Below are 14886 nucleotides of genomic sequence, written 5' to 3' on the forward strand. Positions count from 1 at the left end.
TCTTCCCTGCAGTGGGCTCAGGCTATGTTCTGCCTCCACCTACCCCAACCTGCTTGAGTAGGGCGCCGGGTTGGGCCTTGGCCTAAGGCCTGAACTATAGGTAGCTCTAGGTAGGGGGTGTCCTCGGCGGATAATGGGCCAAGGACTGGGCACAGGGACAGAATCAGCTGATTTAATCAGACTCTGCCAGTTCCAGCTTGTGACCCTCCCTGGGCACGTTACTAACCCCCCTGAGCCTCAATTTCCAGATCTGTAGAAAGAGATACTCTGTCTCCTGTGTTCTCAGGATCACACATGATCGGCAAACAGGAGACCAGGGGATGGGGCCCAGGCGACCTGAGGGCGGCCTCCCAGGAGGCTTGGGTCAGGCCAGTGGCTGCTTATTTACATATCAATTTTCCTACTGGGGAACAAATAGTCCCCTTTTCCTCTGGACACCCGGAGGCTCTCCAGGCCCATATCTCTTAGTGCAGTGCCTGGTTTGCTGGGTCGCCCAGGGAAGGAGGCAGCCTCTCTCTGAGCTCCTATATTCCTGTGGGAAGACAGCCAGGGAGCCAGCCCAGGTGTGAGGCCCTGCCTGGTTCTATCTGAGACCACGATGGTGTTGCCACATGTCCCATGCCTGGCCCCTGGGGACAGACCCCTTCCTATAGCGCCTAGCACCTTTCCTTCTCACCTCTGTCTGTACATCTATACACCCCCCTTCCAGCTCCATGTGGCCCAGGGCCTTCTCACGGCAATAATGATCACCACACTTCCCTTTATTGTGTGTTTTGCTACTCAAACCACACACCTCCCTCTAGGACAGGAATGAACCGTTACTACTCAGAGAGGGGAACTCGCCCAAGGCCCACAGCTGGACTCACTATCCTCTCTGCCTGCCCCAGCTCAGTGGATGTCAAATTCTTGGCTAAATCCATCAGCAATGGAAAGTTGGTTGGCCCTGGGAAGAGGAGAGGCTGGCGGATAGCTAGGTCCAGGACTGGACCAGGGGGGATGGGGTCCCAGATTTCCACCCTGCATTAGGAGCTGGCATAGGGACTGTCCCCACTGCACAGATAGGTAAGCTGAGGTTTGGGGAAGGGGAGTGATTGATCACAGCCTAGAGCTGGCTGGGCTCATTCCCCTTCTCTCTTCCTCCCCATGGCCCTGAGTTGCTCTAGTGGAGGGGATTGGATGGGGCTGTTTGGGACCCAGATGTTCATTTTGTCTTAGCCACTGCCAGCTGAGGTCAGGTCCCTTCTATCTGCCTCAGCTTCCTTAGGGGGCTCAGAATGGCTGGACCAGAGCACTGCAGTGCCCTTTCTCATCATAAAGACCTGGCCAGCAGCCTGCTCAGGAATCACATTTGGTGGGGTAACAGGCTTTTTCCCAGGGCACAGCGCTGCCGCTCCTAGAATATGGGGGAGGCCAAGGCTGAGAAAAATGTGCTGGGGAAGAGTCATTGTTAATGGGAGGTAGGGAGGGGGCAGGGTGGGTGAGGCTAGAGGGTGGGCCCATTCCTTCGGAGGCCACAGGGGAGGAAGGACTCTCGGCTACAAAACAGGGGGAGACAGAACATGCAGGGCAACCTCTGGGGTGGCCCCAGAGCAGGAGCTGGGAAGCTGGCCTGGCTCCAGGGGTGGGTATGGGATCCTCCTGGGTCAGCAGGGCCTGCACTTCCAGGCCGGCCTCACCGCAGGCTCCCCTAGACTTCCTGGTGAGACCTGACAGGGCCTCAGGGTCTGCAGGTTGGTGCTCCAGGGGACCAGAGGCTCCCTTCACCCTTGAGTCTATCTGTGTCTTAGTCTCTCTGTCCCGGCCTCTCTCACTCCCCGCTCTGTACCTTGCTCTGCCCAAGCCCCTCAGCAATCTCAGAGGAGAGGCCCAGGGAGCCCTGGGGAGGGAGCCCTGACAGGCCCGGTTTCCTTTTATTACCAGTGTTCCTGCCAGAGCTGCCAAGTGTCTGGGCTGGTTAAATGGCCGCTTCCCTGCCTGGGAACCAGGGGCCCTCTCTGGGAAGCACAGCCCCTTTATTCCCAGCTTGGCAGGCCCAGATCTCCGCAGTAGACCATGGAAGTGGGTCTCTCAGGGCCACCCCTTGCAGGAGCTGGGCTCCCGTCATGGAGAGGGCTCAGTACGCTGGAGACTGGGGCCTGTGGGCTGGGTGAGGTTGCCTCGGACACTCTGGGTATTCCAAGGCTCTTAGGATGTTAAAGGGAGAGACTTGGATGATCACAGAAACAGGGAGTGACAAGGAAGAGGGGATGGCTCCAGGGAGCCACAGACAGAGATAGGGACCCTCACAGAAGGGAAGAGACAGGTGAGGGAGAAGAACTTCAGAGAGGGCTGAGGCCCCACAGAGCCCTGCCCTGCCCTCTCCTTCTCACCTGGGCTGAGCTGCCTCCAGCTAGCTCTCAGCCAAGAAGACTCCCCACCCCCAAGTTCTTGTAGTTAGAGACCTGCTTCTACCCTCCACACTGGCCCATCTCTCTGTGTTTTCACCCAAGGATCTATGGAGACAGAGTCCCTGTACCTATGTGCATCACTTTGCCTTCACTCTGTCTCACTTACTCCTCTCTCTGCCCATCAAATACTCCTAAAGGCCTGCAGAGTACTGAGAACTATAGCCTTGGGAGGCAGGAAGGATTAGCCCATTGGACAGATGAAGGAACTGAGGCTCGGAAAAGTTAAATGACAGTTAGGAGAGGGTAGACAGGCCAGGCGCGGTGGCTCACGCCGTAATCCCAGCACTTTGGGAGGCTGAGATGGGTGGATCACTTGAGATCAGGCTGGTCTATGTAGTGAAACCCCGTCTCTATTAAAAATACAAAAATTAGCCAGATGTGGTGGTGTGTGCCTGTAATCCCGGCTACATGGGAGGCTGAGGCAGGAGAGTCTCTTGAACCCCGGAGGCAGAGGTTGCAGTGAGCCAAGATCATGCCACTGCACTCCAGCCTGGGCAACAGAGTGAGACTCTGTCTCAATAAAAAGAAAAGAAACGGTAAACAGAACCAGGGTTTGAATCTATGTCTGTCTGATTGTCTATCCTAAATTCTCGTGATGAGATAATTAGGGCTGCCATATGGTGTTGCCTGAAAGTCTGTGCTGGAGAATGTTTTGGAAAGGCTGCCTCAAGGATGTGGCATTTCAGCAGCCCTGTCTCTACCTTCCTGAGCTCAGTGCCTGGGGAGGGGAAGGCATGATGTGGCAAAAGGTTTGCCTGTTGCCATGTGGGGTCCCTGATTAGAGTCCCCCTCCCTCTCTCTAATCACCCTACTCAGGGCCCACACCCTTTTGTTAGCCACCTACTCCAGCTGGCTAGGCTCTGGGATCAGTGTGCAAGCTGGTCGCTGGTGCCTAATGTCACCCCAGAGTGTCTTCAGTTGGTTGGGTTTGGAAGCTGGGCCCTAAAACCCAATTAATCTAGGCTGGGCTTTGGTGGGGTAATTTTCATTACCTGTCATTTACAACTTTGTTTCTGCAGGCAGCATGGTGTGACAGTAAAGCTCAGGGGCTCTGGGAGGGTCAGATGTTGGGGTTCAACTCTCTGCCCAACCAGCAAGGTGACCTTGGGCAAGGCCCTTGACCACCCTGAGTCTCAGTTTCTGCGGTTGTACAATGGGGTGATGAGCAGTAGCTTATCTCATAGGATCATTGCAGGGATAAACTGAGCCACGTGAAGGACTTGGCACAATGTCTAGCTAGTAATCATGCAAACATGTTTGCGTTTGTCATTGTTAAACACTTGAGTCTGTGTTCTAGAGAGCCCCTTTTGTCCTTCAGAGGGAGATGCAGTCAGCAGGCTGCTTTGTATAATTGCTCGTGTTCATGTCTGAGCCTCTCCAGACTGGGTGCTCCCTGAGGGCAGGGATGGGTTGGAGTCATCTGTTTCCTGTTTCACTCCAGCTCCGGGCCAACCTGGAGTGGGGATTCAGTGAACTGCAGTGGATGGTGGCTCAGGACAGAAACTGAGCGCAGAAGGGCCACTTGGGAAGCCCCTGGGAGGGCAGCCCCTCAGGCCCTCTGGATCATGAGCTGTGTATTCTAAGAGGAGAGGGTGCGGTTCCCTATGAGGTCCCCTCTGAGGGCTAGACCTGGTTCCATGTGCTGCTGTTCCATCTCGGCCCTCTGTGTCCATCTTCTTCATGGCTGGCTGGTGGAGGGAGAGAATTCTGAAATGCTGTGTGTTTGCTAAACCTGCAGGTGCCTGGCCCCACCCCCGGATGCTCCGATTTCACAGTCCTGGGACCAAGGCTTTGCCCCTTTAACACCTGGCTGCAGTGACCACCCTCTCTGCCTTGAGGTTGCCTTGGTGGTGGGAAGTAATGTCACAAAGTCAGTAGGATATTGAACTCCAAAGTCAGAGAGTCTTGAGGGCAGAGCTCAGCTGCACCACTGTCCCCTGTGTGACCAGGGCCAGTGCCGCCACCCTCCTGAATCCCAGTGATCCTTCCTGGGATTTGGGGGCTGAATGAGATAAGATCAGTGAAGCAACACTCCCATTGTGGATGCTCTCATGAATGTTCCTTTTGCTCCTAGGTCTTTCCTCTGCCCAACCTCATTTCAAGTTCTTGGATGGTGGTGACCTCCCTGGGGCAGTCTGCAGGAACCCTGTGTCCATCCCATGCCTCAAGGGACAATCTTTATGCAACTTCCTTGCTCTGGGACCTAACAGGACCTATTCCCAGAATCCTCTGCCTCTGTCATGCTTACAGCCTTGGGTTTGGCACGCTGATTCTGGTTTCCTCTTGGAGGGTCCTAGATAGCCTGTTTTACAGATGAGAACACTGAGGCTCAATGCAGGTAGGCAGCTTGCCAGAGGTCATGTGGATACTGAGAAATGAGATTTGGAATTTAGATCTCTCTCAGGGCCCATACTATCATCTGCTTCATTATTCTACCTCCAGCTGTGGCACTGGGAGAGGGCCTCAAAAGGTGGCTGACCCCTGAGACCCCACCTGGGAATCTTGTTTTCAGGGCCTCTGGAATCTGGGGCTTCTTGCAACCTCTCTTTAGCTCCTAAATATCCCTCTAGGTTAGAGCTTTCCGATCAATGAGCTGTTGAGATGGTTATCTCTGGAGCCCTTGAGAACAGAGCCCTAGGCTAGTAACCTCAAGCCAGATGTAGTTCTATCTGTCCATCCCAGTGTGCTGAACAAATAGGTATACTTCTCAACGTGTATCATGATGCCAAACAGGCTGGGAAACACTGACTGCCCTACCCAATCCCCTCCCTATCCCCCAACATACACAATGAACTTGTGCATTCCCCAGAAGGGGTGGGGGTAGGGGTTCATTTTCTTCTCTGGGCATCAGTCTTCATCTGAGAAGTGTGGGCTGAGCTAGTGATGTCAAAGGCCATTCCGGCACTGTGAATCTGAGTGTGAGTCTTGGCACCTAGCATTGGGAGGGAGTGGGGGCTGTCTGGGGCCCAAGCAGCTGGCTAAGAAGCCAAAAACAGTCAAGCAAGGGAGCTGTGGAAAGCAAGAGGTCAGAGGCTATGGCTCAGCCTCAGCTTGATTCTTTGGCTGCATGGGGTCCAGGCAGGAATGCTGGAGGGCTCCAGGTATCTGCTGGTTCCCACTCTGCACCCACCTGTCAGAGCAGCCCCTTTCTTTATCTAAAGGCCCTCCAGTCTCATTGCTAGGGTTTCAAAGCAAAACCTCCTGAGAAGGGCCACATCTGTCAGTCTCATCAGCCAAACTGAAGGAATGTCCCAGTCAGGATTAGGTGGAGCTGCTCTTTTCCTTCCTGAAAGGAAGCTGAGAGTCAGGTCTCAGGGATCTGGGGTAGGGTCAGGGGATCAGGCAGCAGGCGGCAGAGGTGTGGAAGGGTGGGACGGTGGGCTGCACCATTTACCTTGTTCATTTGGGCAGCAGGTGAAGATGAAAGAGCTTTCAGCTCTCTAAAATCAGATCTGAATTTTAATCATAGCTTAGCCACTTGTGTGGCCTTAGGCAAGTCACTGAACCTCTGAGTCTCAGTCCCTCTATCTGTTAAATGGGGATAATAATCTCTCAATAATCTCTCATTTAATAATAATCCAGGGTGTTATGGAGATTGCATGGGATACAGTGGGTAATGGCATAATATTCGGGGATGGCTGCTGGCCTGTGTTGCTCTTGGACCCCTGGCCTCCTTTCCCCAAGTGTCAGCTGTCAATCCCAGCTCTCTCAGGAGAGAGGGAGCCTGTCTCACTGGTTCATGGGATCCTGTGACAGGGGACTCTTCCTTAATCTCTAAGACAAAGAGGGAGGCACTTTGGGCTCTGAAATCCTGTGATTCCTGGGAAGGTCTGATTTGGATGTGTTTCTTCCCACCTTGGTGGTGGTGGTAGTGGCGGGATCTCCTCACTTTGTGGTGAGGAGCTGACAGTGACCCCAAAGCTCCTTCCATGACATTTTCTGCTCCTCCAACAATCCCATGAGATGGGGATCCCACCAGCATCTTGCTGTTAGAGGTGGGAATGTTGGGGCTCAGAGGGGTTGAGTAACTCACTTGCTCAAGCTCACACAGCTAGGAGGAAGCAGAGCTGGGACTGAAGCCTAGGATTCTGTTTTTGTTTTTGTTTCTGTTTTGAGACAGAGTTTTGTTCTTGTTGCCTAGGCTGGAGTGCAGTGGCAGGATCTCCGCTCACTGCAACCTCTGCTTCCCGGGTTCAAGCAGTTCTCCTGCCTTAGCCTCCTGGGTAGCTGAGATTACAGGCACCCGCCACCATGCCCAGCTAATTTTTTGCATTTTTAGCAGAGATGGAGTTTCACCATATTGGCCAGGCTGGTCTCTAACTCCTGACCTCAGGTGATCTGCCCGCCTCGGCCTCCCAAAGTGCTGGGATTACAGGTGTGAGCCACTGTGCCTGGGCCAAACCCTAGGTCTTAAAGGAAACCTGAGGCCCTCGTCCTGCTTATGCTCACTCTTCTCCTGTCACCCAGAGTAGCAGCTATTTTTTTTTTCTGGTGGGTGGGGGTTAATATCAACAATAAGAGTAAGACCAGAGATTGAAAAATAAGATAGTGAGAGGTCAAAAAGCCAGGCCCTGGTCCTGGTGTCAGCGGGTATTTCAGGAAACACATCACCTGTCAAACATGAAGACAAACACAGCCGTCTGTGCCCAGCCTCTTCCCGTGGGTGATCAGGACAAAGTCCAGAGGACCAGAGAGCTGGTGGCCAAGAACCAGCTTGCAGGTGGAGTGCCTGCAGATGGGCTGGCATCCAGGGCACAATAGCCCGGCCAGGCTTTCTCACTCCACTTTCTGCCCGACTGGGCAGACCGAGCTCCCACGGGATCGGATGCCCAACTCACCAAACTGGCTGGACCTCTGAGTCTCAAGCAGTTCCCAGTGGCACAGCCTGGAGGCTAGAGGCAGAGGCTCCTCCTTCCTTAGGCGGCCCAGCCTGGTCCTACTTCTCCCCCAGCCCCTTACCCAGGAGCAGCAGTGGTCATCTTCTGTCACGGAGCCTCTCCAGGATGGGCACATGGCTAGAGACTGGATCAGGCCTCAGAGGGCTTCAGACTGTTGGTCAGGAAAGCAACGACTTTTCCAGATCATCATCATCATCATCATAGTTGGTAACATTTATCTGACATTTACTGGGTGCCAGGAACTTTATAGATACAAACTCTTTAAGCCTGACCACAACCCATTATTAAGTTCATTTTACAGGTGGGAAAGCTGAGGCACAGTGGTAAGGTGATCACCCAAGGCTACACTGCTGGCAAGGTGTGGCAGATGTGGCATCTTTATGCAGGAAGAGTGGGAGGAGAGGGCCAGGCACCAGCATAGATTGTGCCCTACTATGCACTAGCCTGATGGCGATTCATCTTCATGCCTGCGGTGGGTGGGCGGCGTTGGCATCCCCATCTGTGGATAAGGGAGCAGCTCTGCAGTGTTTCCCAAGGTCATATGGCAGATACCCGGCAGAGCCAGGGGTGGGAGCCAAGGGCCGGCTCTGTGATTCCGAGTCCAGTACTTCTTATCCCTCCCATGTGGGAGCCCCAGTGTGCAGGGACAGGGCCACAGGTAGAGAAGGAGCTCCAGACTGGGAATCTTAAGTTCTCCACTTCATGCTTAGCCCAAGCTGCCTGTGCCACCTGCCATCTCTTGCTCTCTCTGCCTCCTCTGAAAAACGCAGTGATCTCAAAGTTCTTCTCATGCATAGTGATATTGCTCTGGGGTAACAGACTGGAGTAGAAGGAACCTTGAGGCAGTCCAGGTTGAAAGATGGTGCAGGGAGCTTCATGTGACACTTTTTCGGATGCCAGAGTGCCAGGCAGATTCTCCCTGGCCAGGCGCTGCTGTACCAGAAACCCCAGGCCTGCCTGCACCCCACTGAGGAGCAGAGGGGCTGGTCTGTGTGAGGGATGGAGCCATGGCAGTGGGTCTCAATACACTGGAACCCCCTGGAGAACTGAAGAAACCCTGATGCCCAGGCTGCACCCCAGAACAACTCATCAGGGTCTCTGGCAGTGGGGGCCGGGCATCAACAACTTTCAGAACTCCTAGGGTAATTCCTGTGTGCAGCCAAGGCTGGGGACCACCACTCTAGGGCATTTAGGAGATGGGGGCAGAAAAAACCTTGGCCCCCAGGTAGGCTTTCCAGGGCCTGTGACCTCCTGAAACTGGAAGGAAGTATGTGCCTGCCCGTCTGTGTGCATCTTTCTAGGGAGAGTTCACAGCTTCTGTCAGCTTTTCTGACCCAAAGGAGATTAAAATCCTTACTTGAACCCAGGCATTTGAGACAAGTCTGGGCAATAAAGTGAGACCCCATTTCTACAAAATAATCAGCCAGGCATCGTGGCGTGTACCTGTGGTCCCAACTCTATGGGAGGCTGAGGCAGGAGGCTCACTTAAGCCCAGGAGGTTGAGGCTGCAGTGAGCTGTGTTTACACCATTGCACTCCAGCCTTGGTGACAGAGCAGAGTGAGGTCCTGTCTCAACAAATATATATATTTTTTAAAATCCTGTCTTAGGAGGAAGCAACCCATCTCTACCCCAATCCAGCGATATCATTCTAAGGATCAGAAACCTCCAGCTGCAGGATCAATTCTGGTCTAAGAAATCTTTCCTGATCTCTCTAGACCTCCCTTTTCTCTCCTGCTTCCTAAAAACATACATTGAGAGCTTCTTATACACAAGGCACTGTTCTAGGCCCTGGGACACAGGGTGAGTGGCACAGGTGCAGCCCCTCCCCTTGAGGAGCCCATATTCTAGTGGCGGATGCAGATACACTAGTGAACAAATAGGCTAACTGCAGTGAGGGTGCCGTGTAACAACCCAGATGTCAACTCGGGCTGCTTCTTTGAGTCTCCTGGGGAGCCCAGCCCTACCCCTAGAGATCCTGATGACTTGGTTGGGGCAGGGGGCCTGGGCATGGCCTATGTTGATTGTAATGAGGAGCTGGAGTTGAGTCCTTCTGAATAGATTGGGTGTTTAGGGAGGGCCTTTGGGAGGAGGGATGTCAGCCTTCTGAGCCAAGGCTTGTGGGAAAATATGGGAAAAGAGTAATTCTGGCAGAGAAACCCTTTTGCAAAGGCCCTCAGGTAGGTATAAGGACCTGGGGCCTGATATACCAGGACAACAGGAAAGAGGCCACGTGAGCCTGTTGGGGGAAGAGGACAGAGGAATGGCAACCCTGGCGGGGCCCCGCCGGCCACACGGGGAGCCTGGATTTAAAGTGAGTATGTCTTCAGCCACATTGCCTTTGGAGAGTCACAGACAGGAGTGACGAGATCTGGGTCGTGTTTTTCAGAGTCCTCCCTGCTGCTGTGTGGACGACACGTGGGCACAGGCAGAAGTGGGCCCTGTGACCAGCTGCACTGGTTTCGTGGAAGGTAAGTCCTGGGCTGAGAGGAGTGGCGGGTTGGAGGGGACACACTTGGGCTGTGAGGCGAGGAAGGTGGAGACCGAGCATGGCCCTCAGGTGTTCAGTCTGAGCCACCAGGTGGGTGGAGGGACCACTTCTTCCCCTTCTCTGGCTCCTACAGCATTTAGAGTCCTGGAGTGCTGGTCCCTGGGGAGGCTCAGCAGCAGGTCCTGGCATTCAGAGCTGGCCCAGGGTTGAGCACCTGACACACCCCCAACCTGCCCTGAGGGCAAGGACAGAAGAGGCCTGAGAACCGTCCCTGCGGACTCAGGGGCAGTGAAACTCAGACTGCTTTCAGGTGGCCGAGAACTTGAAAACCCTGGTGTTCTTTGTGGCAGTCCCTCCATCTGTCTGTCCATCCATCCATCCACCTACCTACCCGTCCATCCCTGCATCCACCCAGTCTTTCATTCAGCAACATTTGTTGGGAGTCTGCCTTGTTCTCATAAATAACAGTCTTCCCGTCAAGGTATCACAGTCCTCAGGGGAAAGGGACAGGTAAGTAGAAAGTGACTGCACAGCATGCGTTATAGGAACTGCCGTCTATCCACAGCCGACCATGTGGCAGGCATTTTGCCCTAATTTAATGTCTGGACAAATCTGCAAAGTAGGATTTTGGGGGTTTTTTTGTTTGTTTGTTTTTTGTTTTAGATGGAGTCTCACTCTGTCACCCAGGCTGGAGTGCAGTGGTGCGATCTTGGCTCACTGCCACCTCCACCTCCTGGGTTCAAGCGATTCCTCTTCCTCAGCCTCCCGAGTAGCTGGGACTGCAGGCACCCGCCACCATGCCCAGCTAATTTTTGTATTTTTAATAGAGATGGGGTTTCACCATGTTGGCCAGGCTGGTCTCGAACTCCTGACCTCGTGATCCGCCCACCTCGACCTCCCAAAGTGCTGGGGTTACAGGCTTGAGCCACTGCACCCAGCCTGCAAAATAAGTTTTATCTTTGTCATTTCACCGATGAGTAAAGTGAGGCTCAGAGAGGTTAAGTCACTTGTCCAAGGTCACACAGCTAGGAGGCATTAGAACTGCATTCAAATCCAAGGCAGCCTGATGCCAGAGCCTGTTCAGGGAGCTGCTCTAGTCTCCAGTGCCACTGGAAGGAAGGAGAGAGGGAGTGCCCCTAACCAACATGTGTCTTGGGGGTCAGAGGGTGGCAGTGGTAGTGATGACAAAGCTGGCTGGAGTAGGAAGTTTCCTGGAGGTGGTGATTTCGGAGGTGAGTGTTAAATGATAAGTAGAAGTTGGCAAAATATTAATATAATAATTTTATTATACAAACTGATTTGGCATAAAATGATATATTTCGTCAATTAAAATTGTAGTTGCTCAGAAATGGTCAATTTACCTGGTGTCAAGTATAACATAAGATCAGCACCTCACCAGGAACGGTGGCTCACGCCTATAATCCCAGCACTTTGGGAGGCCTAGGCAGGTGTATCACCTGAGGTTAAGAGTTCAAGACCAGCCTGGCCAACATGGCAAAACCCTGTCTCTATTAATACACAAAAGTTAGCCGGGCATGATGGCACATGCCCGTAATCCCAGCTACTCTGGAGGCTGAAGCAGGAGAATCACTTGACCCTAGGAGACGGAGGTTGCCATGAGCCAAGATTGTGCCACTGCACTCCAGCCTGGGTGACAGAGCAAGAGCGCCTCAAAACAACCACCACCACCATAACAAAGATCAGTACCTCCATCCTGCTGCTCACAGCTCTCTGTGACTGTTCTGGAAGTTTCCCATAAGATGTGCTTGCATCTCATTCCCTTGAGTTGTCAGTGTTTTTAACACAGGAAAGCTTGGGCAGACTCTCCAATGTTTACCAAAAGTATACACAAGAAAGCATAACATTGGAGGACATTCTTTTGGCTTAAGATCATCTGTAAATTAAATCCTCATCCCTTGCTTCTTCTGCAAGCACTGAGCCAACTGATGATGATGATACAGACACCAGCCCCAGCTCCGGGTCATTGAGTCCTGACTGTACCAGGCGCTGACCTCACTCCCTCTTTAGGACGGGAGTCCAGTTGGGAGTTCCACTCCCCAAGGAGATGAATGAGGCCCAGGAAGTCCCTCCTCTGTGGCCACACATTGGCAAAGCCAGGATTTGAACCCTTGTTCAGGGATCCTGTGTCTTCTCTCTCTAAGTCACAATCAATTCCTGCCACCCAGCTGGCTGTTTTCTTTCTCCAAAGTTCCCGTGCTAAGGGTAGTCCTGACCCTTGCTGCCTCTTCGTTTTGTTTTTTTTGAGACGGGGTCTCGCTCTGTCGCCCAGGCTGGAGTGCAGTGGTGCGATCTCGGCTCACTGCAAGTTCCACCTCCTGGGTTTACACCATTCTCCTGCCTCAGCCTCCCAAGTAGCTGGGACTACAGGTGCCCGCCACCACGCCTGGCTAATTTTTTGTATTTTTAGTAGAGACAGGGTTTCACCGTATTAGTCAGGATGGTCTCGATCTCCTCACCTCGTGATCTGCCTGCCTCAGCCTCCCAAAGTGCTGGGATTACAGGCGTGAGCTACCGCGCCTGGCGACCCTTGCTGCCTCTTACAGACACTTGTGGGTGCGCCATTTGATCCTCTACACCAGGGGCCAGCAGGCTTTTTCTGTAAAGGGCCAGATAGACCAGTAAGCATGGCTGTGTGCAGAAATTTAGATTCCATGTAATTTTCATGCATTAAAGAATCTTTTTATTTTTCTTTTAACTATTTAAAAATATGAAATCTGGGCCGGGCACAGTGGCTCACGTCTGTAATCCCAGCACTTTGGGAGGCCGAGGCAGGTGGATCACGAGGTCAGGAGATCGAGACCATCCTGGCTAACACAGTGAAACCCGTCTCTACTAAAAATACAAAAACAAAATTATTCAGGCATGGTGGCGGGCGCCTGTAGTCCCAGCTACTTGGGAGGCTGAGGCAGGAGAATGGCGTGAACCCAGGAGGCGGAGCTTGCAGTGAGCCAAGATTGCGCCACTGCCCTCCAGCCTGGGCAACAGAGGGAGATTCTGTCTCAAAAAAAAAAAAAAAAAAAAAAAAGATGAAATCTGTTCTTAGCTCAGAAGCTGTATAAAAAACAGGCAGGGGGCTGGATTTGGTCTGCAGGCTGCAGTTTACCAACCCTGGCTCCACACCAACCCTTATTTCTGTCTCATGGATGGCAGACTGAGGCTCAGCTCTCATTATGGGAGGGCAGAGCCGGGCATAACCCCTGGCACTCTGAATTCAACCTCGGGGGCTCCTTGGAGCTTGGTGGTGGTTGTGGATTCCTTGAAGTTGATGCCACAGCCCATCGTGGGTGACCTGGGTGTGTCCCCGCCTCAGGCTGAGCTGACTTCCTTGCCTGTGTGGGATTGCCCATCTCCTGCTGAGTGTGGAGAATGTTCTTCACCCTCTGCTCCCTGTCAGTTTGAGGCAGAAGCATCTGCACTTGCAGGGCAGGAAGACTTTGTCTTCTGGATCTTGGCCGGTGTGCCTGGGAGCTGCCCATCCCAGGTTCCAGTTATCAGCACCTTCTCCTCCCTCGGGTGATGTCCAGATACCTCTGGGTCTGTCCCACTTGACTGGGCTGCCTGGCTCTCATTTCAGCATCTGGACCCACCCAGCTGCCTCCTGTGTGGGATGGAGCCCATGGGTGGTGTAAGGGGCCAGGCAGCCTGGGCCCTGTCCTTGCCAGTCCTCCTACTTGAGACCTTGGGCAGGCTCCTTCTCCCCTCTGTGCCTCTGTTTGCACGTAGAGGGCTGAAGAGCTTAGCCCAGTGCCTGATACAATCTGTGTGCGTGACCGAGGGACCAGCCAAGCTTGCCCAGGGTCTGGAATATCATGGGAATACCAGCCCAGCCACGTCTGCCTTGGTGACAAGGTTTCCCAGCCTCCTCCTTGCCCTCTGAGCAGAGCTCCTCTGAGCAGTCATTTTGTCCTCACACCTAACTGGACAAAGGAAACCCAGCCATCCCCAAAGATCCCTTTATAATCCTGGCTACTGTCCAGGAGGGACCACTTCACAGAAGAAAGATCTTGGGGTCTGAAAACCACTGCCACTTATGACCTGTGTGACTTGGGCAAGTTACTGAACCTGTCTGAGCCTCTGGTCTGCCAGGGATAGGAATACTCACTTCCTGGGCTGGTTGTGAGGATGATGGGGGATGATGTCTGAAAATGGCCACTTGTAGTAGTTGCTATTCCCTGGCGGCCACTCCTTCTCCTTACAGACGTCATACTTATTCTTATTTTTGTTTTTATTTTTTTGAGACAAAGTCTCTGTTGCCCAGGCTGGAGTGCAGTGGCGCAATCTCAGCTCACTGCAACCTCCACCTCCTGGGTTCAAGCAATTCTTGTGCCTCAGCCTCCCGAGTAGCTGGGATTACAGGCACCCACCCCTACGCCTGGCTAATTTTGTATTTTTAGTAGAGATGGGGTTTCACCATGTTGGCCAGGCTGGTCTCGAACTCCTGACCTCAGGTCTTCTGCCAGTCTCGGCCTCCCAAAGTGCTGGGATTACAGGCATGAGATACCGTGCCCGGCCTATACTTATTCTTTTCTAAAAGCTGCCCTTCGCTGAATGCCCCCCCGTGAGGCTGAGCAGAGGATGTGTGAGCTGGAAAGTGTAGAAACCCCTTTCCCGGACTTTCTGAAACTGCAACACCGTGGATCTGACTCAGGGTTGCCAAAGAACTCTTTCCCCACTTCTCCAATTTCACAAGGATGCCAGTGGCCCCGTTGCCAAGACGCATAGTTTGTTGGCGGACTGCAGTTAGTGGATGTTCTTCTGGTGAAGGGGTGGCCTAGCTACTGCTGCTTGGGCGCTGAACCTGGTTGGTCTCTTGGGGCATGCCCCGTATTGTTTACTGGGAGGAGACCTGGTCAGGCTGAAACACAGCAGATCCGTGGTAGGAAAGAAGAACAGATGCCACCTGGCTTTGGGAGAGAATCTCTCTTCTCTTGCTGTTTAGTTCCTAGAGTTTGTGAAGTGCCTGTGGTATGTCAGGCTCTGTGCTGGGAGGTGAGAGAGAGGAAAAACAATAGCTATCCTTGATGTAGTGCA

At 53.2% G+C, this 14886-nt stretch overlaps 1 protein-coding gene across 1 annotated transcript in view; it reads left to right on the plus strand.

The window, feature by feature from the left end:
• The window catches only part of CD82 (CD82 molecule), a 55578-nt gene that overhangs the window by 12159 nt on the left and 28533 nt on the right, over positions 1-14886 (plus strand). The window contains exon 2 of the mRNA XM_003808220.6: positions 9733-9814. The gene's annotated coding sequence lies outside the window, so the exon portion shown is untranslated. The remainder of the gene's footprint in view (positions 1-9732; positions 9815-14886) is intronic.

This window comes from Pan paniscus, chromosome 9 (genome assembly GCF_029289425.2).
Source record: "Pan paniscus chromosome 9, NHGRI_mPanPan1-v2.0_pri, whole genome shotgun sequence".
NCBI lineage: Eukaryota > Metazoa > Chordata > Mammalia > Primates > Hominidae > Pan > Pan paniscus.